The sequence below is a fragment of the Argiope bruennichi genome, chromosome 6, assembly GCF_947563725.1.
Source record: "Argiope bruennichi chromosome 6, qqArgBrue1.1, whole genome shotgun sequence".
Classification (NCBI taxonomy): Eukaryota; Metazoa; Arthropoda; class Arachnida; order Araneae; family Araneidae; genus Argiope; species Argiope bruennichi.
The window spans coordinates 67,871,749-67,899,236 of NC_079156.1; the positions used below are offsets into that span (position 1 = coordinate 67,871,749).

General features: G+C 30.5%; 1 protein-coding gene across 1 annotated transcript in view; it reads left to right on the forward strand.

Moving 5' to 3' along the window:
• Positions 1–27,488, forward strand: part of LOC129971598 (transcription factor Sox-6-like) — a 726,789-nt gene that overhangs the window by 141,151 nt on the left and 558,150 nt on the right. Inside the window, exon 2 of the mRNA XM_056085520.1 lies at positions 12,345–12,379. The gene's annotated coding sequence lies outside the window, so the exon portion shown is untranslated. The remainder of the gene's footprint in view (positions 1–12,344; positions 12,380–27,488) is intronic.

Genomic DNA, 27,488 nt, shown 5'->3' on the forward strand with positions numbered 1-27,488 from the left:
TGCATCAGTAGGAAAGTAAAAATATTAATACTAATTCAATCGATTAACCTAATATCAATTTAACTGATGCATATAAAGTAAGACAAGTGTGAAATGCTCTATCGCAAAGAAAATCTAGACAATTTTTACTGAAAGAAAATTTTCCCATTTCATTAACTTCCTTATTCCGAAATTCTTGCTCTTGGGATTTATTGCTCTTATAGCCTCTGACTTTCGTTTCTACAAAACTCTAAACAAAGTTACTTTAATTTAACGCATTGTAAATCTAATATCCTTGATTTGTTTTGAAAAATTAACTTTCAAAACAAGTAAAAGCTTCCGTTTACCTTGCAACACATTCCTATCAGAATAAAACGCAGGAGACGTCAATTTCTTCTTACAGGCCGTATTATTCCCTAAAATTGGAAGGGAGCGCGTTCAGCCCCCGTGTTCTTTCTATGGGCCTTTTGTACGCGTGTCTTTTCAGACGTAGACAGATAGAAGGAACACACCATGCCAACCAAATCAAAGAACCGCCACTGGGTGGAAGTAGTAGTCTTAACAATGGACCACCAGAGTGTGTTGTTCCTTACCGCATTGTCCGGCTTCCATTGTGCCACAGGCGGGTCGTAATGGTGAATTTCGTGTCCCCTTTCATTTATTTACTTCCTTCTTGTCTTTATTTTGTGTTCTCTTTTGTCATTTGCAGTTTGTTACTTTTTATTCATTCATGGTCTTTTCCGAAAAAGGGAATTTCTTATCGAGCTTTACTACTAATGGAAAAATTTCCCTATTCTTTTTTCATTATTTTCCTCGTTTTACTGTTTTCCCTAAGTTAGGAAGAATATGTTCCAAATTTTTACAATTGGTAGCAAATTAATTTGAATTTTATAAAACCGAGTTATGTATTCTTGTTTCCATATTTGTTATTACTCCAATTTGAAAACCCTGTTGCATCATTTCATTAATATTTAGATAAAAACTTCAAAAACTCATAAAAATTTCTTTATCGAAGAAATCTAAAAGGATTTTCAGTTTAAATCATTAGAAGCATACGATGGGTGATCCTTTTAGCCACTTTTAGTATCATTTTTTCTTCTTTATTTTGAAACAATCTAGACATGACTCTTACTCCGTTCCCATGGCCCGTGTGTGTCTTGCGTCCAGCGCATTTTGCCCTCTTTCCCTAATTTGGGGTTTTCCGGAGCTCTTTGGTGTCAGTTCATTTTACCAACAGCTTTGCGGGAAGTCCCGATGGACGAACATAGGTGAGAGTGGTTCTACAATTGGTCAGATAGCGGATTTATGATTATATCTGTAAAGGCACTGGGACATTGGAACGGACTTTAGGACGATGAAAATTTATACTAGCAGGCAAAACTTAAGATAGAGGAAATAATGCTATTGCAGTTTTTCGCAACAAAAACTAATCCGAAATCATTCGAATCAATTTCGATATCACCTGCTGGATATGGAATCTCTTAATTTCATTACTAAATACTTACTCGGTGTAAACGGGATATTGTAGTAATGACTAGGGGGGGGGGAATGATATTTTTTGTTTACATAGGAAGATATTCGAAATGTCCATCTAGCATATTGATACACGTAAAAGGACATCTAGCCGTTGTTTAAATCGTATTTAAAAGCTGTATCTAGCAACTACCGGTAATTTTCACACGGGGATAATGTATTCTAGATTATTGTGCCATATATTTTATCACTGATTAATGTAATAATGCCTCACCAACAGCTAGAAAGTATTCCCGTCGCTATCCATCACTTCTTCCTCGCAATGCCAACATCATCTGCAGGTTGGGCGACAGACTGCGAAATACCGGAACCGTCTACCCTGCAAACAATCTCTAGGATACTGGTGGAAGAACGCAAGTTTAGCTTACGACAAAAGGTGTACTTCGACGTGTGGAATAATCTCCCAAGTTGAGAACACATGCACTAGTCAGGGAAATAAGTGCGAACAGCAATACTGTTCTCAGGCTATCGCAGTACTGCCGTTACATAACTGTACAAGGTTTCAATTCAAGTGAATTTCAACGACGCATTGGCTTTTGTGAATGGTTATTGCAACAATTGCAGCCGATTAAGTTTTCATTGCATTGCACATATCTTGTGAACAGATGAAGCGCAGTTCGCACGCGATTGTTTACTCCAATAGTCACAGTAGCCATGTATGATCTGGCACCAATTTTAATGCAATCAGCCTGTAGAGACATTAAGATCACTAGTCTATAAATGTGTGGGCCGACATATTGGACAATCGATGAATTGTTTAATATCTGCTGCCTGAAAGGCTCACGGGACATTCGTACTTGATATTTCTCCTTGATGTTTAAAGCAATATCCTAGATGACATGCCTTTTGTGGCAATACATGGCTAATGGTTCAAGCATGATGCAGCTCCGGCATATTTCAGTTGTCTTGTGTACCATTGGCTGGATATCAAATACACAGGCCGCTGGCTTGGACGTGGGGGGGGGGTGCTGTTTTATGTCCATCACGATATACAGGTCTGACCCTTTTAGATTTCTTCCTATATGGGACCATGTGAAAGATTGGTTTATAGAGACCCAATTATGCACTGATCCCAGACGTATACAGTCAATATATGCATCCCAGACGTGTACAGTCAAACATTCCATACTCGAGCATGCATGCTTCTATATGCCCTCATATCTATAAAAGAATCGTTTAGCCACAGTTGGACCAAATTTTTATCCATCATTGGTTATATTTGAGCCAGGATCCGCTGCCAATGGGCTAAAAAATATCCTTACTAGAGAAGTTCGATCTAAAATTGGATTCGAGATTGATATAAAATATACCGATCGTAGAATACTAGTTTAAAGAACATGGCTTGTGTTCGAAGGAAAGTAGTGATGCAATCAAAAATAGCTTCGTCTTAAGTCTTTTAAATGCTTTACTACCGAATCATTGTGGAAATAAATATAATTATTTCTTAAAACGTTCATCTGAAGTGGAAAAACTTGGTTTTATAATTATTGTAAAAAGTTAAATCATAAAGATCAAAACTATGTATTCTCAAATTAATGAACAACTAATGATATAGAATTGTATACGACGCCCATTTATTTATTTATTTAATATCGAAAATAACATACACGAACGACAAAGGCTTAAGATAATAAGCAAAATAACACATGATTCCTTATCTTATTCTGCCCATCACCTTTCATTTCTTCTATTTAATTCTTCTGCTTCGTCTTACTTTCGTTGTTACTTTTTAATAATACATTTTTGTCATTTTCCTAAAGATGAATACCAGGTTTGTTATTGTCAAAAGTAATAATTAATTACAAAATAGATAAGATAAATTTTGATGGTATCTTATGAATAGGATTACTCTTGAACCCTTTAATCTGTACTAATTTTAACAATGAATGCTTCTCTGTGTTGTGTTGGGTGTGCTACAGAACAAACCATTTGACATGGGGCTTTCAAATTTTGCACAGATGTAATTTGGAGGATAGAAATATGAATGGCAGAGCGACACTTTCATTAATAACAAATCAAGCCATATTATATAAAAAAATTATTATTGCATGAAATTTATTTATTTCATTTTAAATTTTTAAAAACTGCCTTTTTTTAGCGATACCAATTTTGTTATCGTGCAAATGTTTCCTCAATTTTGGAAATTTTTAAAAATTTTCATTTTCTTATGTTAAAAAGTAATTTTATTGTTATAAGAAAATTCAAACTGTTTACATTATTTTATTAAATATTTAAATGTGCACTTTTCATCCATTACTGATCGTTAAAAAAAATATTTTCTTTATGATGTACGCAGTTTACACGAAAAATCAAAGTGTAACTATATTATTTCAACAGATAGCTTGCAGATTGAAATAGATTATCTAGACAACTTTTTATATTACTACTATGTAAAGGTGGAAATCTCTACTATGAAGATTCATACACTCAATAAATAGAGCATGTTTGGAGTTAATGGAATAACATGGCTTCAATAACCGTCATATTTGATTTTTAAAACTACTTCATTGAAGAAATCGGGGACATTATTAAAAATTATACACAAGAAATTTAATTGAAACAAAACCACAACCAAAATTTCAGAAGAGCTAGATGGTCGTTAAAAAATAAATGGCTTATAATTGGACGTTTTCATGCTATTTCAAAGACCATCTGAAGGAAGATGCACTATCTTCCTGATGTAGCGGTTGATTGGTCTAAAATAAAGAAATTTCAAACTCCATAACTCGATTATTTTTAATTACAAAAGAGCGAAGGGGTTTTTTTTTATTGCTTATAAAATACGAATGTGCCAAAAATATTTTATTAAATATGAAGAACAACGTTTTGAGATTGTGTACAAACTTAGACATTGTATATTGTTTATCAGTACATTTACTGCCACAAATAATATTTTAAGATTCTTTTTTCATTTGGAGCATTTTTTCAAATTAAAAAAAATTCCAATCGCTAATTGTTCAGAAATTAGTCTGGCGCTTGTTAGCTATTTGATTTTAATGGTAACACTGAATATATGCTTCATGATTAAAAATTTTATTTAAATCACCGATATTAAGTCAAAATTAAGTATTTTATTAGTAAATGAAAGAAGCTATTGACCTTAGTCTCGGGTATATATCTTCTCTGCTGATTTCCATTTTCATATCTGATAGATGACGAGTTACATTAATGAAATCTAGCATCTTGATGTAGCATAAATGCAGTTCGACGTGAATCTCTTTTGATTTAACCCATAGCTATATTCCCTATGCTTGTCAAACCCTTTCTGATCAAAACTTTCTCCTCTTTTCTACTTCTTACTTCTTACTTATTTATTACTTTTCTATCCACTTCTCTTATCTATGAGCATGTGGCTTCAAGGTTGAAGTTGAGAGCCGGTCAGTCGACATTGTTGAATATCTATCATTGTTATACCGAGCTTTGTCTTCAAGTAACTGTAGCCGCAGGCTGCTGTGTGACAAAAGGTTAGATAATGCAAGATTCCCTTCATTCAGCAGTTTTGTGGATTCGTTGCCGCTGCTACCCCTTCTCCTAATTGGCCTGAAAAACAAAAGACGCTTTGTACCAGGCGATCGATTGTTTTCTCACGTCTATCTGGCTGTCTGATTTTTTAATAATCGCAATTAGTCTATGCTTATGAGAACCATTTCGAGAATTCACTAGTAAAGGAAAATTACGACGATTGTTGAAATCATTATTCCCAAACTAGTTAAGGTTTTGTTGACGTTAATCGGTAGTAGGAAATGGTTGTTCTTGACAGGTCCTGGTTGCTTGGTAAAATTAATGGTCAGAATTGCCAATTATTGTTTTATTTACAAATTTATTAAGCTTGATTCATTAGCTTTTTATTTCTTGTATTCATACAGTGTTTAGCAATTGCCAAACAAAACAATTTCGCTAGTTTAGTAACTGCATGTCATCTTGGCAAGGTCTTCCAGTACTCTACGCTCACAGAAGAAAAGATGCAAGAACATAGTCTCCTACCAACACAGCAAATAGAAGTTTTAATGGAAAAAAAAAAGAATGGCAATGATAAAACACACACACAAAATGTTGGACGAAAAATTCCATTATCTTTTGGCATCAATTGTAAATATTTATTTTTAGTTCTAACAATGGGATTTATTTCAGAACTAATATTTATCAACGATTAATTACCTTAGATCATCAGTAGTTTGCCTGAAATATTAGTCAAATTTAATTTTAGTTAAATTGTTTGGATATAATTTTAAGCCCATGATTCTGCCAAATTCTCAGATATTTTTTTCGCCATCTTCTCCGGTAGACGAAAATTTCTGTTTTTCGTTGCATTAGAACAAACAAAAACAAAAACTCAAACAAGTAAACATTTACAAAGCGTTTTAAATGCTTAAAAATTGTAAAATATAGAAGAAGCGCGTTACGGCCACTCTGCGGAAGTTCCACTTGAACGCGCTAGACGTGTAACGGACGATGAAGAGTTAAAGTCGTGTTATTTGAATTGTCTTATATTCTGTTTAATGTGTACATGAACTTTTCTAATGGAGACCAGCTCCATAAACCATAATGCTATTAAAAATGTGCGTGATTCCTGTCTTTTAAAATATACCGTATTTTAACTTAATTTTTTTATTCATTTTTTTCTTGTAAATTAGAAATTAAACATATAGATATTAAATAGAATCCTTCTTATTTAACTTTCAACAATGGAAGAAAATTATGTTATTAGATATTTGATGAAACAATGAAAATAGTTAGAACTTCAGAGCAACAATGTAATCTTTCGTTAAAAAGTGGGTAAAATTTCAAATAAAAAATATTGACAAAGTTCAAGAAAAATTTGCATGTTCATTAAATTGATATCATGAATAAGGCATTTTTTTTAAAATTATGAATTTGTGTGAAATTTATTTTTGTGCGATGATATTTTCAAAAGTTATCGCTGAAGAAAGCTAAAATTAATTTTAATTTTTAATTAAATAAATTCTAATTAAAACTTTTTTTAAAAAAATTAAGATATCACATACTAGTTTCCGCCAAGTGGATAAAGATACATATTGTCCAGTATTATACCTGATGCAAGACCAAGTTTTTCAATTCGGCAATTTTGGAGCTTCTGACCATTGACTTTCTTCAACTTCTCTGGCTGATTATTTAATCAAATTATTTTTTTTTATTAGTTGGCAATAGACGTTGCCCAGTTAATCTCGCAAAAAAAATATAACATAACTCTTTGGTAAAGGATGGTGTCAAAGGTCAATGTCTTTGGTATGGCTGCCTCTGATTGTATAGAGTGATATGGAGCGAAAACAATCTATTTGTCCTAATCTATTATCAGATGTCTCTAAAATAATCGTTTCCTTTATTTTTCAGCATTAAATCGCACTTGAAATATAATCCATTTCAATTTGAGCTAGACGTCAAATATCAGTATATATCTTCCTATTGGCGATTGATAATTGGGTTCGTTAAAATGCTAATGCATGATTGTATTTGCGGACTTACTTTTATAATTTCGCTTTAACAATTCTGGGAAAAGTTGATTTAGAATTTTGCCACTATTTTCTAAATTTTAATTTATCCGGCATTATTACTAGTCCGATTATTTTTAAAAAATCGATATCTCTTGTAATTATTATCGAAACTAATTAAGAATCGCATAATGATAAATAGCATTATCTGAGACATTGCTTAATGTAACATCAGTATCCATTTTTATGATATGCTAAGGCTACTTAGAATAAAGTCTTTAGTCTAGAAAAAGTTTTACAACCAATAAGGGCAACACCCCTTTCTCTTATTCGCAAATAGTCCACGTTTCCCAACATAAATGACGACAATTTTTGTTCTGTAGAAACGAAACATATAATGATAAGTTCTTTTAAAAACATGAAAGTTTTTCCACTATAATGTGGCTGTTAAATCTCCCTCCCCCTATGTATTCTTTCCATTCTGGCTTATAGACCACAAAAACCATCAACTTTTCTACGGGAATGGGGTAGAGGGTTGAGGGATGGACACGAGAGATAGAGAGAGAAAGAAAGAGAGAGAATAAAAAAATCGCCAAAAAGTTTTCGCTCTACCTTTTTGGAATGGTATGAATTCGTAGACAAACTTAATGGCTCCGGTACAGTGGAATGAACATCTCCGAACAGTCGAACAAAGGCCGAAAGTCCATTCCAACAAAAGGGGGGTGGGTAAGAAGAAAAGAGGGGGAGATGGAAAAAAAAATCTGGACTACAAAAGGCGTCGAAACGAATCAACAAAAGAAAGCTAGCGAATAAAAATAAAATAAAAATAAAAAAAGGAATTACAAAAATAACAAAATTTCAATCCCTGCACGAGGCACAGCCTGAATTCTGAAAGAACTGAAATCTTATTTTCGCCGTCCATTGTCAAGTTGCACTATTTTCAAGCAAGAGAAGAAGAGGATTGCACTAGGATTCGACCCTCCCCACCCCCACAACCCCAACAGAAAACATAGTCTTATTTTTCTTTTAGTTTTCCTTTTCAAACTGAATATACACTAGTCGGTGTTCCTTTTTGTTTGTGCGTTTCATCCCTTAGTGTTTCTTATGTGTGATATTTAAGGTTCGTAAGGTTTTCATTTATCTGTCAGCCAGAAAAAAGCCACAAGCCTTGATGCCTTTGTAAACATTAAAGGGCACATACGTCGAGGTTTTTCTTTGCAGTTGGCTATTTCGGTTTTTTTTAAAGATATTTTTGTCTCTTTAAGGTGTAAAATTTGACTCTTATTGTTGTAAAAGACTTATAAGAAATTTTTAGTTCTATGATAATAGTTTTTCGTATTTCTAAATCAAGCAAAATGCGAAGATAACTAAATAGTGGAATTTAATAGTTTTGCATTCTAATTAAAAAATTTCTATGCTCAAAATAATTTTTTTAGGATAATACAACCATTTTGACTAGATTTTTAGGGTTTGTATATCCAAAATATAAGTAATTAGGCCGACTTTCTATAAACTAGATGATATATGATAATGGCAACGCGCAGAATGCATTTCTCTACAGGAGAGTTCGATCTACAGTTACCAAATTTAGCGCTTAGTTAATTATTGATTATTAGGAACTCGCTATGAAAGCTTTGTAAGTTTTTAATTAGATTTTTAAATAATTAAAAATAATCCAAATTTTTCTTCGACAATTCCTGTTTTTTATTATAACAATCAAATTTGCAACATTAAAAAAAAGACTTTCCGTATTATCAATTTTATTAACGTTTCTCAAATTTTAAATTTTTAAAAAAGACTGACACAATTCGTAATTACGCTTTTATTTGATCTAGACGAATGAAATATGTTATATGATCCTTACATCAAATTTATAGTTTTCTATCAAATTTTGAGCTAAATCTATTCAGAGAAAGTCTGTTCAGCTGTTCGAATATAAGTTAACACTATAATTACAAAACGAAAAATGCTAGATGGGTAAAATTCGGTACACAGATTTATATTCATTGGCAACTAACGAATTTTGAACCAAATCCCAACAAGAGACTGACTGTATTTTCAGAACCACATACACGCAAGAGCTGAAAATATGCAATGACTTAAATGAATCAAATTTTTTATGTGAAACTGTGACTGCAATTGTAGTTCTGTGCCGAATTTTGATTTTAATCAGTTGGGGAAAAACTCATCTAAAACATAAAATCCCCTTTATTAAAAAGTATACGCAATAGTTTGAGACCACAGCAGGAAAGTTTGAGAAACTTATTTTTTTCATTAAAAGAAAATTTATAAACGATATATTTGTCAAACAGCGATATAAATAGCATTATAATATTGATAATTAAAAATGAAGTGCAAATATATATCTATGTTTGTTCCTTTTAGGATTTTTTTCCCCCAAGATTCGAAAATGTGCGTGTCTAAACTTGCTGTTGTCCTATTAAAGCAGATCAGATTATCAGAGGTGAAACTAACGAAAATTGAAGTACAAAATTTCATGCGCATTGGCAGAATGCCTAAGAAATTATATATTATTTGCAGTGCACTTTGGGTATCAATATATAATGACATTAGACGCTTTGTTTTCCTGGAATGAGATCTCCTCTCTACATAATATTTGGGATTACTCAAATCAAAACTAATCACTAAAATGGGATTGAAATAAAATGTGATCAACAAACAGGAAATAATAATAATAATAATGTATGAAAATGTCATAACTTTCAATTTGGTCCAAGGAATTAACATTTGCTTGGATTTATTCGCATATCGATAAATCAACCAGTTTAAACATAAAGAGAATAGACTCAGTTGCTAGATGTCAAGGAAAAGGTTGGTATTTCGTATCTGATAATGACACAGACAAAAAGAACATGATATTTAAAATATTATCTAACTTTACAGATAGCAGTGGGCAATTATATAAACTGTTTACTTACTTATTCAAAATTTCTTCTTTAAGTAACTTGTCCGTTATTTTCACGTAGATTACATTAAGCAATTGAATTCTGTTAGCATTTCCAGAAAACAGAGCTTACAAATTCAATCATATTATATTGAAAAAAATTTTTTAAATTAGTTTTTAAAGTTCTTTAAAAATAAGTTTGAAACTAAGAATTTCAAAAATTAGTTTAAAAATTAAATTATTAAAGTCTTCGATAAATTTAAATCAGAAATTGTACCCAACAGACATTTGTTTTTTCCCAGCGATTAAACAAATGACAGAATTTAAAAATTAATTTTTAATTATTTTTTCATATGCTTTTACGAATGAAATCCTATTTTTTTCTTCTCTCAAATAAATGACTTTTTGGAAAAGCAAAAAGATACAAACATTTATAAAGAAAAAAAATTGAAGAAAATAAAAGAAACAGAAAGAAGAAAATCTTGATTACAATGAAAATGTTAGTATCAATATGTAGAAATCTTTTCAGTACCAAAAATTTATTTTATTTGTAAATTTATAATATTTTTTTCCAAAGAAAGTTACTGCATTTGATAAAATGCATTTTTATACAGTTTATTTTTAAGTGGCAACATTTCAGGAATTGATTTATTCTTACAAACGATATTTTTCTTACATTACTGCGAAAAGTTTTAAAATATTACAATGTTTTGAAAAATAATCTTATGAGAATAAATTGAAATGGAAGAATATTACGGACAATTGCTTTTGAATTATGTGCAATTCGATGGGCGAAAGTAAGTTTAAAAAAATATTTGTTGAAAATTTCTTACTTTTATGCTTCAATTTCAAAGCCGAATAATTCTAAAAATTGTTTTTTAGGCGTATTCTTCCATTGTATAGTAACATCTCTTTGCTATGAGCAGTTAAAGTATACAGTTTATTTTTTTAGTAATTCTTGGAAAAAGGCCAAAAATATTTTTTGAATTATTAGATGAAAATTCAACTTAATCAAATATATTTTCATTCTTTCGTGTCATAAATAAATTCTTCAATATTCCTATGTCAGTAAGCATATCAAAAAGCAGTAATAGTTATTAGCAGATATTATTCATGCAGCATATAAATCTTAAAAATTGAAAGTCATCGTTCTTTAAATTTGCTCAATTATATTCGGATATACTTCCCAAAAAAGAAATAAATAGGAAGAATAATTATTTTTGTTTTATTTTGATTACTTTCTCACAACTTCAAGAATTATATTTCAATCAATTTCTTCACTCCATTGTGGATTTCCATTTATGGTGGATTATTTAGAAATTTCAAGTGGATGTCAAAAGCAGGACAAATTTTTGCAGCAATATTAAATCTATTAGCTATCGTGAAAAAAATATTAATAAACTAAATTTTATTATTTAAAAAAAAACATGAATTGACGAATTAAAATTGTTTTAACTCTAAATTCATTTTATTTCAAAATCTTAAAAATATTAATAACTTGATAAATCTGCAAAAATCACTACCAATTATCTTATTATTATTTAAAACTCCTGATTCATGGTTCCATACTCTTTCAATCAATGTCAAGAGAGTACCCTAATGGTTTTTCCAATATTATATATTTTTTGAAAAATTCCAAAATTTTATATCTTTATAGTTTTAAAGTTCCCATAGTATGATCATGCAGTTTTAGGTAGATTCCTATTGGAAGACTACCTATTGTAATGGTTTTCATGACGAGACTTCGTGAAAATTTCTTCAGTTCTCCACCCATTATGGTACCTAGAACCCAAAACTATCCTTCGTTCAAAAGCTTATATATATATTCTTTACCTATGATATCTTGTGAACAGCATAAGTAATTTTGTTTGGATTTTAACTGACTTGGAATATGTTGTTAGAAATATAAAATTCTCGGATGAGTTCGTAAATGGTCCATATAGGTCAAAAGGGATGGAAATGATCGGTACTTCAAATTTTCATTTCCCCATAGCTTTCTTAATATTAAAGATTGAAAAATAAATCCAATTAGCAAATGAGCACCTCATTAAGGCGAAAAACTATTGTGTTTAAAGTTCCTCAATAACTACAATATCTTAGAAGTTAGGGACTGAAAAATGATTTCCATGCCCTAATTTTGACTACTTCTAACATCAACAATTTATATTGCCAGATAGTAACTCGGATGTGAAGGAACCTACTTTTGCCTTCCAGCTAGGCGACAGAAGGTTTTTCTTGAAGACGGTATATTGTTCTATGTAGATTGCATAACATATATCATACTTATCTATATAGCATATATTTTTTCTACAGCAATACAAGCACCAAAATTTAAAAAAAAAAAAAAACATATTTAAAGTGATTTATATATATATATATTTATTCATTAGTATTCTTTTTATACAATTTCACTAAATTCTCTGGGAATTATATGTGCATTGTTTACTAGTATCTGTATCATTTTTTTTTCTTTTTAGGGTTCAAATCATCTGTCTGTATCCTGATTCAAGAGGTGAGCTGTTTGCCTTATGTTATTGCTTTTAAATATTTATAATATGTATAGGGTATTCTCACATGCGGCATTTTCAAGGAATCTATCTCTCATTATAATAATCACCAAGTATAATTCTCATTAATCATATATAGTAGAAAAAAAATGAAAAAAAAAAGTTTTGCATATTATGACAATTTAAAATATATTTGAAATCTTTCAAAATGGAAGGGGGAAGAGTTGTTATTCACAAACCGTTCGATTCTGAGACAGGTTTAATATTAAAATATAAAGTAGAGGGCACAATGTATATTTCATTATTGTAAGAAAAAGATGGCAAGCATTTTGTGCTACCATTTATAATTGAAAGTGGTAGCATAATAGCAGAAGGCAATATTTGTTTACTCTTTAAGAAGAAAATATAATTCCTTACCCGTCACTAAGTTATCGATATAGAAAATTTCACAATTAATAAATCTTTAAACATATTTCTGCTTTATTAATAAGATTTAAGAGAAAAAGAGTCATTTTATAAGTTTGTTTTAAAATTCCCCTATCTTATTTTGAGTTGATATTTCAATTATTGTCATAGGACATCGATATAAAATTCATTACCTTAACTAGCCTACACAAAGATAATTTCAAGGGCACTTTTAACTTTTTCAAACTTAGCAAGTGGTTTATGGGGTTTAAAAAGAAAGACAATAGCTTAAATGCGATCAGAAGCAGGGGGGTGCAGATATCCATATTCTGGATGTAAAACAAAAGGTATACTTAGAAGGCTTTTTTGTTGAATTTGAGGAACATAATACAAAGAAACTATTATAATAGTTAAAAAATTCGTATTTCAGATTTGAGAAATTTTCTCGTCTTAACACTCCTTGAGTTCTCCTTCTCGCAAAGCGCACTTACAGAATTATGTATGCCTATGAACACAATAATTGTAAAACGCAAAGAGATACAGAGGAAAGATTTTCTGCACTATTTACACTAAAATCATATATTTTTGTCACGTTTTGGATAAAATGTTACGAGAAGTGTAACGATAACTCAGAAAAAAGCAAAAATGTAAATTAAGCGCTGTTTGTGGCTTTTTTTTACTAGTTTCGTATTTCTTGTCGAATTTTGGACCAAACTCATTTGGGGATGGACTTTCTCTTTAACCACCTTAATGTGTTTATTTCGACCTGATAACTCAAAGAAGCAACGAGTAAAGAAAATAACAATTAAATTTCGCTCCTAGCGCGTAAATTGTAGACCTACATCAAACTTTCAATCCAGTATTTCATAGGGAAGAAATGTTTTCTCATATACAAAAAAATGTACAAAGAAAATCTGTTGTAATTACCAAGATATCGAATTCGAGATTTTGACGAATTTACACGTTTCAGATCTCCCTGAATTAAAAAACACATTTTTGGAATTGTCTTTTTATCAGTGAACATAACTTAAAAGCCCTTTGAACTAAATAGCTGAAATTTGGTATATGTTCTTTGGACTAAATTTTTATAGAATTTTGAACGAAATCTATTCTGTATATTCGGCTGTCCGAATATAATTTGAAGCGATAACTATAAAATGATGAGAGCTAGATAGATAAAATTTGATACACAAATTTGACATCTAAAGTGTATATATGTATCAAACTTGAAATCAAATTTGCCAATGAATTGGCTGTTTGTTGGTCTTTACTTTTACATACACATAAACATAATAATTCAAAAGCTTAAATACTTAGGTAAATAAAATTTGGATCAAACTTTTAGCGTCTGAAGTGTAGATACTTATCAAATTTTGAACTGCATTTGTCAAAGGGTTGGTTGTCTAAGTGCCTGTCATTTCACAAGCTTGGAAATACTATAGCTCAAAAATGCAACTAGTTAAATATATAGAATTTCGTATGTGATCTTGTAACTATAATCATAGATGTATGCAAAATTTTGGTTCCAATCAAACAGAAGGGAGGCGTCAAAAATTCTATTTTTTTTTAGTATGTATGCATTATTTATTTATTTAACCCCCACTGGCTTCATCAATCTATTCTTAATGGTGTATCGCCAGTATGTGTCAATCATTCTAGTGATCACCAAGGCTCTTTCGTAACTGCTGTTGTCAATGGCATTCGGTTAATAAAACACAAGTACATTTATTAGAGAGTATGCGAGAAAGTTTTAGGAAGACCATTCCTTTTGGTTCATTATTGTTTTATACTTGTATATAAAAAATGTCGAGAGGTAAATATTCCAGTTTTTCATATTTTAAGTCTTGCCTACACTTGAATAATAATAATAATAGAGAGATTCTTTGATAATATTTTTGACTAGGAACAAAGCGAAATTATCTTTTTATTTGATTTCAAAACCTTTATTTTATTTACCTCTATCTCCTTTTTTAAATACTTTTTTTTATCTTCAAAATCTGCAGCATAAAAACTAGGCTCTTTTCAATACTTCATTCATGTCAAAAATTGTTTGTAAATTATTTTTATGCCTATGGTGAACATATTTTTGAATAACTGAGAACTGTTTACAACATAATAATCTTTATGAAGAAAAAAAAAACGCAATAGTCTTGTGCGGTCTTTTTTAGTAAACAGCTTTTACTAAATCCTGCCTAACTTTTATTCCCTGCATTGTGCGAATCACTCTTGGAAATCATTTTTCACTCCAACTCAGTGTGGTGTCGTTACGAATGGTTATCTCTTAATAATTTTGCGAAGACATGCCTTAAAATTTGATCCTTGACTCACGCCTTGATCATTTTTCAGGCCCGTCGCATGCCTTTTATTGTGAGGTCGCGGGATCACCAGGATGTCTTTCTCAACAGAGTCGGTTGTCTGGACTTGATTCGAAGAAAATTTGTTAATTACTTTCAGCCTACTTGTGTCATCCATATTAATAATGGCTTTTCACCACGCTTTGGCGGTTAATGCCATTTTCACAAAGTATTACAATGGTATATCGTTAAGCAATGAATACAAACGAAATAAACTAATCTCTCTGGCAGATTTATTAACATTATCCATGGGAAAATAACCATTTTTTAAAAATACTTCTTCACTGTTTGTAGCTAGTCCGGTTTACGCCTTTGTTTTCAGTCCGGTTTTTTGTTTGTCCTCGGTTGTCGTCACGTTGTTCATTCTTATATAATGAGTATCAAACGTTTGTGTATGCATAGAGCTCGCAGCAATAAAATAATTTTCAAAGTTTTAATTGGAATGAATGAAGAATGGTTCAAATCAACTTATTCTTTTCAAATTATTATTTTAAAAAAATTTATGCATGTATCTGGATAAAATATGGAAGGAAAATGATTTATTAACCCTGAGTTCAGCAAAATTTTTCGTTTTGAGAAAATGCATTTGATGTTATCACGATGCAATTAAATTTTCGAATAAAATCTTTTAGATTTCAGTGATATTTTGTATCGTCAACAGATGAATTAAAATGAATCCTTAAAAGCATATTGTGGGAAACTTATTAAAAACAATTTTGAAATGAGTATGGCTACATTTTTAATTTCAAAATCTTTCTTAATCTTTAAAATGTTTTTCTATAAATATTGAAAATTGTTACAATGCAAAGAAGAATATCCCTGTTATATTTGAGTTCAAGGTAATGTAATTAATTTTATATAAATTATAATATATGGTTTTGCTGTAATTTTTCATTGCGATCTATTAAGATCAGAATACTAATAAGCAAAATTTTTGACAGTTCTTTTTAACAGCAAATAAATTACTACAGGGTGCCCCACAAGGTATGCAGTGTCTAATATTTACAGATTTTGATAGAACACATCAAGAACGAGTATACTGATGTATAACGTACAGGGTTCCCGCATATAGCGTCATGGTTTGTCTAGAAGTTACAAGTACATAAAAAATATTCGTCTTGACTTGTTCTACCTGAATCTGTAAATATTAGACGCTGCATACTTTGTCGGACACCATGTACTTTAAAAGGGATATTTTACCGTGGCCATTTTTATACTATCTTTATAATCAGGGGTGGACATTAAGTCAATCGCGTTCGACTGGTGGGCCACAAAGACATTTTGGGGTGACCACTTTTACTAAGACCTAAGACGCGCATACTAAAACATTTATGGAACACCGATGGCTTTTATTGTTATTTTCTATTTTGCTATTTTTATTATATTTGTAGTTAATGTAGATAAGTACATTTTCCGCATTTATTACTTATAATAAATATTGTAGACTTTTTTTTTATTTCGTCATACCTACGTCACTGGGTGGACCGCAACACCTTGAAAAAAATTAGAAATAGTCTGTACCTAGGAAAAGTCTGCCCACTCCTGTTTATAATGTGTATGGGAACACAAAGTCAGTTAATTAAAATTATATATTTAATTACTCGATGATGTACTAATCAGTAACTGGATTTTTTTTAAGAGTGAGCAGTTGATTATTGCTCTATTTATCTAATTTCTATATGAAAAAATCCTTCGAAACGAAGAGTTTTGCATATCTGCAGTCTTCGAACGATTCGATCGCTCGAAAAGCTTTCTATAATCTTATATTCCCATGCAGAGGGGAGGGATCGAGGGGTGTTATTCTATTTCAGGATAAATGTTGATATAACAGTCCCATATTGGAAAACTTTACTTATATTACCCTCCTATCGTTGAACGAGTCATTATATATTGGATATTATATGTACTATTGGTTATTATTTATAATTGCTTTTCACATGTTTGCTAAGTATAATAAGCGCAGTTTAAATTAATGCGAATTAAACTGTTGTATTTCAAAAGTATTGAACTACAATAGCCACTAACGGTAGGTTATGAGACAAGTGCAGTAAAGTAAAAAATCTAAATCAACTTGGAATATTTTTAACCATAAAGACAATATAGAAAAATTGCTAATACCGATTTTGACAACACTAATATATTTTTCAATGGTACAATTACATGTTATCAAGAAACGGTTTAGTAAAGCAAAATGTAAAGAATTAGAAGCATTGAGAAATCAGTTACGGAGATAGATGGAATTGAAATTATGTATTAGTTTAGTTCGAAAATATGCAAGGGCTCCAAATCTGACACTATATTTTGATAATTATTACAAATGAATCGCTGATAATGTATTTGAATCTTAGATATAGATTGGTTGTTTTAAATCTTATTCTGTATTTTAGATATTTCCTTTACAGACAAAAAGATTTGATTTTGTTCCTTTTTAACTTCAATTTAATCAAACAAATAAATAAAAAAAATTTCTTCTGTGTATATTAAGTTTTATTAGAAATATTAAAATTGGTTTTTGTTTCCTGCTACTTGTGAAATTATTTGTCCTCTTATTATCACATTAAAAATTCACGTTTCAGATTTCTTAGCAAAAGTGATATAAATTAACTTTCTTAATAATTATAAATATGTGATTAATATTTATTTTTGATCCCTGCTGCACAATTGATCAGCCATTTTTTGAATTCTGGAATCCTTATTGCAAATTATACCTTAGTGTATTTAGATTGTCATTCAAAATTAAACCAACTGTAATCTACTTTAAAAATTGCGATGATACGTTCTAAAAAATTGCTGCTAAAGTTTCCCTAGAAAATGAAACAGTCCTAGCAATACCTGAGCATTTGGTATTGTTGTTTCTTCAATGAATGATTGTGTCTAGTAGGCCATTATAGGAAATATTATAGTAAAATTTATAAAACTTTTTAAAGCTTTCATGCAAACATCATATGTGTTTTCTATTCAGATATTTAAAGAAAAACTGATTTTGATTAGACATTCTAAAATATTTCTAAAAAGTAAATAAAAGTCAATTGTAAATTATTTTTTCATATAATGACAGAAGACCATCTACCTCGAAATTCCATACTTTATATATTCTTGGAAGTATAAAATATATTAATATTAGTTGGATTTCCGAAAGGACCGTGGAAAAAAATGATGCGGAATTTTTCCGGTTGTTTGAAATCATTCTACAGAACTTTTATTCCACCAATTCATCGAACACAATAGTACATTTTACACAACATTCGCACCTGACAGAACTATCTTCTTTTTTATTTAAAGAATGAAGCTAAATAAAGACTTTTTTTCCTGAAGACAGGAGGGGGGAGCTGTACCTTCCCCCATGGTCTGGGAAGGAGAATGGTCAGCAGAGAAAAAAAAATTTCAAATTCTACGCGATAGAGCCTTTAGCTCTGCCAACAACCAAACGCAGAGATTTCCGAACAAAAACGCGTGCATTACCGTTTGAAAATGGTGAAAAAAAAATAAAGGAAGAAGCGAAAAAAAAAAAATAGAGAGAGGAAAAAGAGAAATGTATAAAATAGGGAAAAAATAAATAAAAAGCGGCGAAAGCAGCAAAGAAAGGGTACGTGTGGCCTTTTGTCGGCACCCGGCTGGCCGCATGTTGCTCGAAGACACACCAAACAATAGCCTGCCCAGGGAAATGATCGTCAGGGGCTTGGACAATGAGGGGGCGCAAGTACAATGGGGCACCGGCATTCCGCCCCTTCCCTTACTCCGGCGCCCCCGTTCGAAATGGAATGGGTGGCGGTGTGGAGGTGTGGAACGGAGTTCGAATGAAAAATACCGCCTTTTCGTTCGTCAAAATCTTTTGATGCCGGCTCTTTTTTTTCTATTATATATTTTTTTATTCCATTCAGTGGACAAAACCATTGCTTTTGTTGAACTGGTGTTTTTGTCCCTTTCAACTAAATAAGCTTATTTCAAGTTTTATTATTTTTTTTCCCTTCTTGATTCTCGATTTTTTTTTTTTTTTTCGTTTCTTTTATGTACACACGCGCTGAATCGCTTTTTATTTCAGTTGGAAGGAAGGTAGGTATCTGTGGCTTTTATCGTTTCTGACTGTGGAGAGGGTTTTACCACCATTATTTCCATTCCGTATTGATTACAGGTCTCAAAAGAGGGGAGGTTTTTGAGGACTTTGAGGTTTTTGTAGGATTTGCATTGTTTTTGGGTCCTGCTCACCGCTCACTCAGATGCAGAAATCGACCCGATAGAGCTACTTAACAAACCTCACACAGGTAACACGGCTCCATTCAAATGCAATTCAAATGAGTAGAAATAAAAGAGGACGAAAAAAATTTTTTTTTCTTTCTGAACTTTACTGTCATAAAATCTCTTGTCCCCCCAAACATTTTATACCTTTCTTGCATTTTCTAAGATGTCTTTGTTTTGAACTTCTTCGCAGATGCTTCAGATTTTGTTATTTTAAAGTAAAACGCTTTTGTTGCTATTCTTTGAAAAAGAAAGGAAGAAAAAAAAAAGTAGTTTTTTTTTTTCTTCCTTTTTTGAAAACTCTCATGTAAAAAAAACCGACTTTCTATAGAAATGGGAATCGGACTTTTCTTTGTTGATCGCTCGTGCCAGTTCAACAGAGTACTTGTAGAGTTGTATTTTCAATATCAGTACTTTTCTCTTTTCAAGCAAAATCCCATCTTACTCTCCAGCCGCTTTTATAGAAACTAGACAAGAGCTGCTGCATCACTCACTGAATTGAAGTAGAATTAAGTTTTTATGGGTGAACTTTGCAACAACTTTTCGGACTGTTTATAAAAACCAACTTCAATACTTAAAAAGATTAAAAAAAAGATTTTTTTTTTTTTTTTCAGTTTAGGGTTAACGGATACTTAACAAATATTTATACAACTTTGAGGTTTTATTTGAACTAAAAACCAGACATACTTTTTTGAAATTAAATTATTACGTATCAATGTTTTCTTGTACAATAGCTTATATATACGAGTTATTTTTTTAAAAAATAGAATCTGTCTCTAGTGTATAAATATTTCCTTGAATGATTACATTTTCAAACAAAATTTCATTAACTGAAATTAACTAAATTGTAAAAAAAAGCTCGTATATGAAATAAATGATTGTGATTTAAAACTAAGTACAACTTTCATGCAATAGCTTGGGTATCCGAAGATAGAACTTCAATCGATTTGGCTCTCATTGCAACAACATACCTTCATGGAAAAAGTAGCATGACGCACTGTTTAAGATTTGTCCTTACTTAAGAACTAAAATACCATGACATATAGCATATTTCAACCTTTTCATCAAACATCAAAACAGTTGCGAAAATATAAATATAAATATCAAGATGATAATGACAATTTGCCATAAAGTAATTTTTAGTTTTTCTTAATAGCAACAACAAAACATCTGATAATGATACCAAACTCTTTTTAAATGTTCTTTGGTGATTAGATGAATAACTACAATACGTAAATCGATCTCGTACTTTGAAAACAAGGGAATACAATTTGTTCCAAAGTACAATACCTTGCCTATAACATTTCAACTTCAATCATTACTTGTGAATCTTACATGAAGTAATATGAGGTCAGTTTATTGCGTGTATTATACTACTGTAAAACATTCGTCGAATGTACGACCATTTTAAAATGTGAGAAGTGGAACTCAATGTCAAGTTTTCGGATAAAAGCATGAAATTGTGTATTAAGTCATACAAGTCATTACACATCATACATTAAGTCATATTTATGAATTTCATTTTCTCATTAATATCAACAATAACCATTATGGAATGATGTGAAGAGATCTGTATTCTAATTATTCCATGTTCTTGTTCATTTGGTAATCGATCGGGTGATTGTTGTAGTTATGAATTTTTTTTTTCACCGAATGCGTTAGTCTTCTTTCTTTAGTCGCTTAATGCCATTCAGATTTCAGTATTTTTGTACGATCTCCATCACTAACTATCCATTCCATAGTTCATAGTAATTAGAAAATGAAATTACACTGCCTCAAAAAGACAACATTGCAATTTGAAATAGATTACCTAAGTTTTTATAAATGTCTTGTCTCAATTCGTTTGATCACCAAAGGTTAATTTAGGATAAATAACTGCTCTACAAAATTTAGCTTATAAGATTAAAGTTGAAAATAGAGCTTAAGTTGTAACTGGAGGATATAAAAGCTTGATATTACTTTAGGTCTTTACTAATGAAGTATGTTACAAAAGTTTGACAGATTCCCAATTTATCGATGTTTATTTCTAATAATAAAATTATAGAAATGCAAGATATTTAAATTATTAAAAGAAAATATTCAATTTTTTTATATTTAATGTTTAGAAAATATTTAATTTTCCTTTGTCAGTTGAGTAAATGTAATGCGTTGTTATGATTGATTTTTATAGCAATTTATATAAATTATTCAATTTGCCTTCGATTATACTAAAAATTATTTTTTTCATTCATAGGAGCAGTTGCTTAAATTCAATTTTTATTTATTGTTGTGTTTTTTTTATTATCAAAATATTTTGTATGTAATAATAAATCAATACTTCACGTAAGTATCCATCAGGATTTATAATCTTAGCAAAGAAATCTATGTAAGTTTCGGAACCGATTTATTCCGAGATCCTTCATGCATGGGCAAATCTATTAAAATTAATGCATTATTAAGTTACTTTAGAAGTAAGTGAAATAAAAAAAAGTGATTCATCAAATTGTACTGATATTTTTCAAAGCTCTAAATAGTAAATATTTTTCTTTGCCTTATTTTTACTTTTTTCTATGCAAAATACAAAAAAAGCATTGAAATCGTCAAAAAATTCGAACTCGAGATTTTGATAAATACCTGCATTCCAGATCCCCTTGATTCGGAAAAATCCATTTTTTGGGTTATGAACATAACTCTAAAGCTATTTGGCGTGGTTCAAAATTACGAGGTCCGTCCCAAAATAGCCCTCGTGTTGCTTCAAACGGGACGTTAATATAACTAAACTAAACTAAAGCTATTTGAGCTACATGTCTGAAATCTGGCATATTGAATGATATCCAAATTTATAAAATTCAATCAAATATCAATCAAATCCATTCAAAGGAAGTATGTCTATCTGACTATTCGAGTACAAGTGAACTCGCTAATTACAAAATGCATAGAGTTAAGTTGAAAAAATTTAGTACACAGAGATAGCATCTGAAATGTAGATACTTATCAAATTTTGAACCAAATCTGTCGGTGACCGTCTGTCTATCTGCATTTTTGTATGCATGCATGAAAATGCAATAACTCATAAACGAAACCACTTAAATCTACGAAATTCTGCCTGGTATCTTGTTACCACAAATGTAGTTTTGTGTCAAATTTTGGTGTGAATTGACTGGCAAAAAAGCGCTCTAAAATACGTATTCAGGCGATAGATTCAGGTATTGTTTGAAAACTAAAGGATCAGAGAACATTATTAAGCAATAAAAAATATATTCGATATTTTGAACGATTTTCGAAATTTCAAGTGTGTACATACACCTTAAGGAACAATTTGATAATTATTGTTCCATTTTCAAAAGGAGCAAATCAATTCTAATTCATGAATCAAATCTCATTTTAGAAAATAAGGGAAAGTGATCATGCTGCTCACAAAGCATATAAATAAACACTTTTAAATAAAAATCATTTTCTATTGCTGCAGACATCAGGATAATGCTCTTTTTAATGTGATTACTGAACACCTTTTATAACTACTTCGCTCACTTTAAAATTCTGTTAAATCACTTATTTATAACTTTCTATTCTTGATTTCCTCAAAGAAGCACTTTTTTTCAAATTGGAATGGAGAATTAAAATAGTGTTATTTCAATAGTCTCTGATTTGATCTATTCAAATTCATTGAATTGAATTGATTCTTTTAAGGTTCATTGTATACACGAACCTTTCTAATAAATCCGCATTATTTGAAATCATTGGACGCTCCATTTAATCATTCTAACTGCTCGTTGCCTTTTAAGTACTTTAATTTTAAGCTACTCTTCCTTATATAAACCGCGCTGATAATGAAGAGAATGTTTCTTCCATGACTTTCTACAGTGGAAGAAATCACTCGATTAAATATTTGATGAAAAGATATTTGAACGCAATTGAAATGGAACAGAAGTAAAAACAGAAGAAAAGCAAGGTCAAATATCAATGATAACAAAGTCATTTATTTTTCTTTAAAGTGAAATTAACTTTCCTTTCAGATTCTCATCTTTCATTCTAAAATGAAATTAAATATTGAGATTGTAACATCTTTCGATTTGTATACCTAAATCAACGATATTTTTATTTAAAAAAAATCCGTTGAACGCTTTTCATATTATTTGCCTTTAACAGAAAAATAAATCATGACGATATAAAACGTAAGTAAAGTGAAGCAAATCAAAGCAAGGAAAATTATTTTGTATGGCATATTTTCAGTGGCAGAATCAGTAATGACATAATTTAAAACTAGATATCTTTTAAAGATAATTAAGAATTTGTGACTTCATTCGATGGCATTAAAATTATCTAGTTATAATCCTAATCAAGAAAAGAAAAAGATTTCGCTGTATTCAGTGGCTAAACAATAATTTTTACATAAAAACAGTTTGAACTTGTCAGAAAGGAAAAGGAAAATTTTACCGAACGATTTTCTCTTTCTCAAGCAAGTTTTCGGTCTTAATCCAGATTTCAGATAGATTAGTAGCTCCATCTGTCAGATCCTATCGCAACTATTTATACATTTAAATTTTCGCTTGTAATGTACGGTTAGATAAGACGGCAAGTTAACAAAAGAAGTGATTAAACTTCAAAACAGCTAGAAATTTTGCTGACAAAATTAGTTGGATGCTGCCTCTTATTATTAGATTTAGAAGAATGGTTGGCTTGAAGTTTGCAAGCAAAGGATGGGAAAAAAAAATACTCTATCTAAACAAATATCTCTTTTACCTAAATAATTTGTTCAATGTGAGTATCTCTACAAAAAGATTTTTTAGGGGGATTTTCAAATTCGTGATATTTTTATCCAACACATTGCATAATTGTTTTTATTTATTACATATATGTTCAGGACATTGCAATTCTATATACTATAAATTTTTAACTCTGCCATGTGATATTTATATATAATATAATAATTTGTCTTTGAAAATCGCAATAACAAAAACAAGTGTATGCCATCTACATTTTCTAAAACGAAGTATGTAATTGTTCTAATTTATTGCATCTATATTATCATAATATGTATGCATTATCGTTTATAATGACCTCGAAAATTATTTTAATACTTAAAATAATTTGTGTACTTTAAAAAAAAATTAAAATTTGAAATATTATCCTTTTGTGAATATAATCAACATATGAGTAGCCAAAATTATGGAATAAATGCAGTTGAAATAAATTCGATTTCATAGAGGTTTCACTATCAAAAAATCATTTCAGTGAATTCATGTTAACCGATTCAACGTAATATGTATAAAGGAATATTTTTTTTTCAAAAGAAAAAAAAATGTTGAAGTCTTCTGATTTCTATGTTAAATATTAAACATGATTAAAACATCTTTTTCTTAACTTTCTTTCTTCTTACGACTAATACTATTAATTTGCTGTTTCACCATTGCTGTGTATCAATTTAAAAAAATCCACTAGATATATAATTCAGAAAACATATTGGATTAAGGGCATATAGGACCTTTAAACCTTTAATTTTTAGAAAATTTTATGATTTTATTTGATAGCCGAAACCCTTCTGAAATTTTTTTGGTTTACACTTGTGTGTAATTAGTTTAAAAAACCCAGTCAGGAACGTGAATTTCACTGTTGACTTTTCACTCAGAAACGTTCACTTTGAAGTCATTTTTCTCAGTACTACATTTTCAGAGCTCGAGCGCAGCATTAAACAAGAATGATTCATCGTATTATTGTGAAATTTTCCAAGTAGTCTTATACACACATAATAAAGAAGATCTTTCAAAATCAAAGCATTATTATGTATATTTTCTTTTTTTCGTGTTTTTTTTAAAACATTATGGTTTAACAACATAAAAAGTAAAATTACTCCAATAAATCTAATTACCAGTGAATCTATTTAGTATTTATCACTTTGCATGATTATCTATATTCTTTGGGAGAAAATTGGTGTAATATTTTTCTTATATAAGGAGTTTGTTTTCCGAAAAACTTTGGTGCAAGCAAATTCTGTCATCGACAATTTATACAGAACATAATTTTTTACAAATATTTAATTAATAAAATTATTTCTGGCTTAAAAATTCATAGCTATAAAATGCCTTATAAAAAAACTAGTAAAAAATCTATTAGAATTATTTTTTAAGTTAGGGGGAGTCCCATTTGACTTATTTTTAAGATTTGTTTTAGCTATTAAAGGTCCTATAGAATCTTTAAGTACTTTACTAGTGCAATAATTAAAGTAGTTAAAGTACCCCCCCCCCTTCAAGAGTTTCAATTTAGTTATTTGTACAAAACTGCTCATTTTCTAAAAAATGCCAAAATATTGCTAAATTTATATCTATTTCTCCAATGTCATATTAATTCTTATACTTATGAAAAATATGTGATATTTTAATGGGAGGTATCTTCAATATAAATGTCTCGAAAAATGTTAAAATAAACAGTGCAATAAATAACCTTTTTTTATACTTTTAAAAGTAATTCTTATAAAATGTGAAGCTATAAGTGTTTATAAATTACAGCATGCGGGTTCAGGTATGAAACTTTCTACGTTTTATCTAAATCAGTGAAAAATAACTAAGTGTGTTGTATCATACGGAATGCCTCGTCCGATCTACCGATAGTCTTGTTTTACAAGACCATTTCAAAGACCTCAGAACAAACGATTAAGCATATAAAGATTTAGAACAAACCAAACTGACCTCACCATTCCCGCTTCCTTCTTCCTAAATAACCATCTTAATCATAAGGCACCTAATTTTCAATTCAAATATAAACTTCTTTAAGTGGAAAAATTGACATTCAACCTCAACAGTGCATCGAAATTCGACGCACAGGAGAAAAACCACCTGTTTGCGTCCACCGAGTAAAAACAATAATGATAGGTTTTTGTACGGTTATAATGGGCTTTCAACTAACCTTTCTATTGCTCGTGAGCACGATCGTGACTCGGAGGATGGAGCTACATGAATCGATCCATTCCCCACCCCTTCCTCCACCCCCTTTATCGTTTTCGCGGGTGGTTACCTCCCGCATACTCTTCTCTGAAGCTTAGGTGTTAGTCGTTTCCTTGTTCTGGTTTTTAAGTTTTATTCTTGAGCTAATTGCTGGTAAATAATGCATTACCCGTGTTATTAGATAATGGAGTTACTTGTTCCAGTGGCTTGATTTTAAAAGCGGCTCATGAATTGTAGATTTATTAACAGAGTTAAGGACAAAACAATCAAAGTAATGGCAGTTGATCGAAATTTATTTAGCTTTGTAAAGAATAAATATTTTTTTCATGTTTAAATTTTCTTAATAGTCTGGCGATTTTAATCTCCCTGATTGAAAAATAAAATCAGGGAGATTAAAATCTCTAATCCAAAACATGGTAGCAGGGTAATGTTTCTATGTTTTTGATTAGTATTTTTGGTCTATCTCTATTTTATTTTTAAAATCTCCTTTAATCTTTTTACCGTTCTCTCCTGCCCGCGGAAATTTCTCTTTTTTTCTCTGTTTTCCGTCGCATTAAAACAAACAAAAATAAAAACTGAAATAAACATTTACAAAGCGTTTTAAACGTTTTAAAATGTAGAAGAACGCTTGAAGCGCGTTACGGCCGCCCTGCAGTACTTTCAATTGGACGCGCTAGACGCGTTACGGGCGACGAAGAGGTTAAATTATACATCAGTGAATTCTTCTACCGCCCCCCCCCCCTCCAATACATATGTACATACGTAAACATATTTTAGCAGTAGGCCGAATAGGATAAAAATACGAATAATTTTAAAATTTTGATTTATTTCAGCACGGGAGGCATGATTTACGTATTAAGAATAAGAGGCAAGAAATATGTGTCTACATCGCGACACAGACGAGGCCAAAATTTTTTCATTCACTGGTTTTTATTATGAGAGTGTGATAGGGATTTCTTTGCCACGAGTCGATTTAAGAAAGGAAAATTTACGCATTTTTAAAAGATTGTTGCAAACATTAAGGATTTTTATCCCTTCGCTCAGAGCATGAAAACCTGTTGAATTTAAAGTTACCTAAAGAGCTTGCTAAAAGTAATTAAATAAAAAGTGGAATTGGATCAGGAAATAAAAGACCATTTTAAAATGAAGTTAGTATGGGTTAAATTTAGATTTAAAAAATTAGAAAATTAATTAAGAAT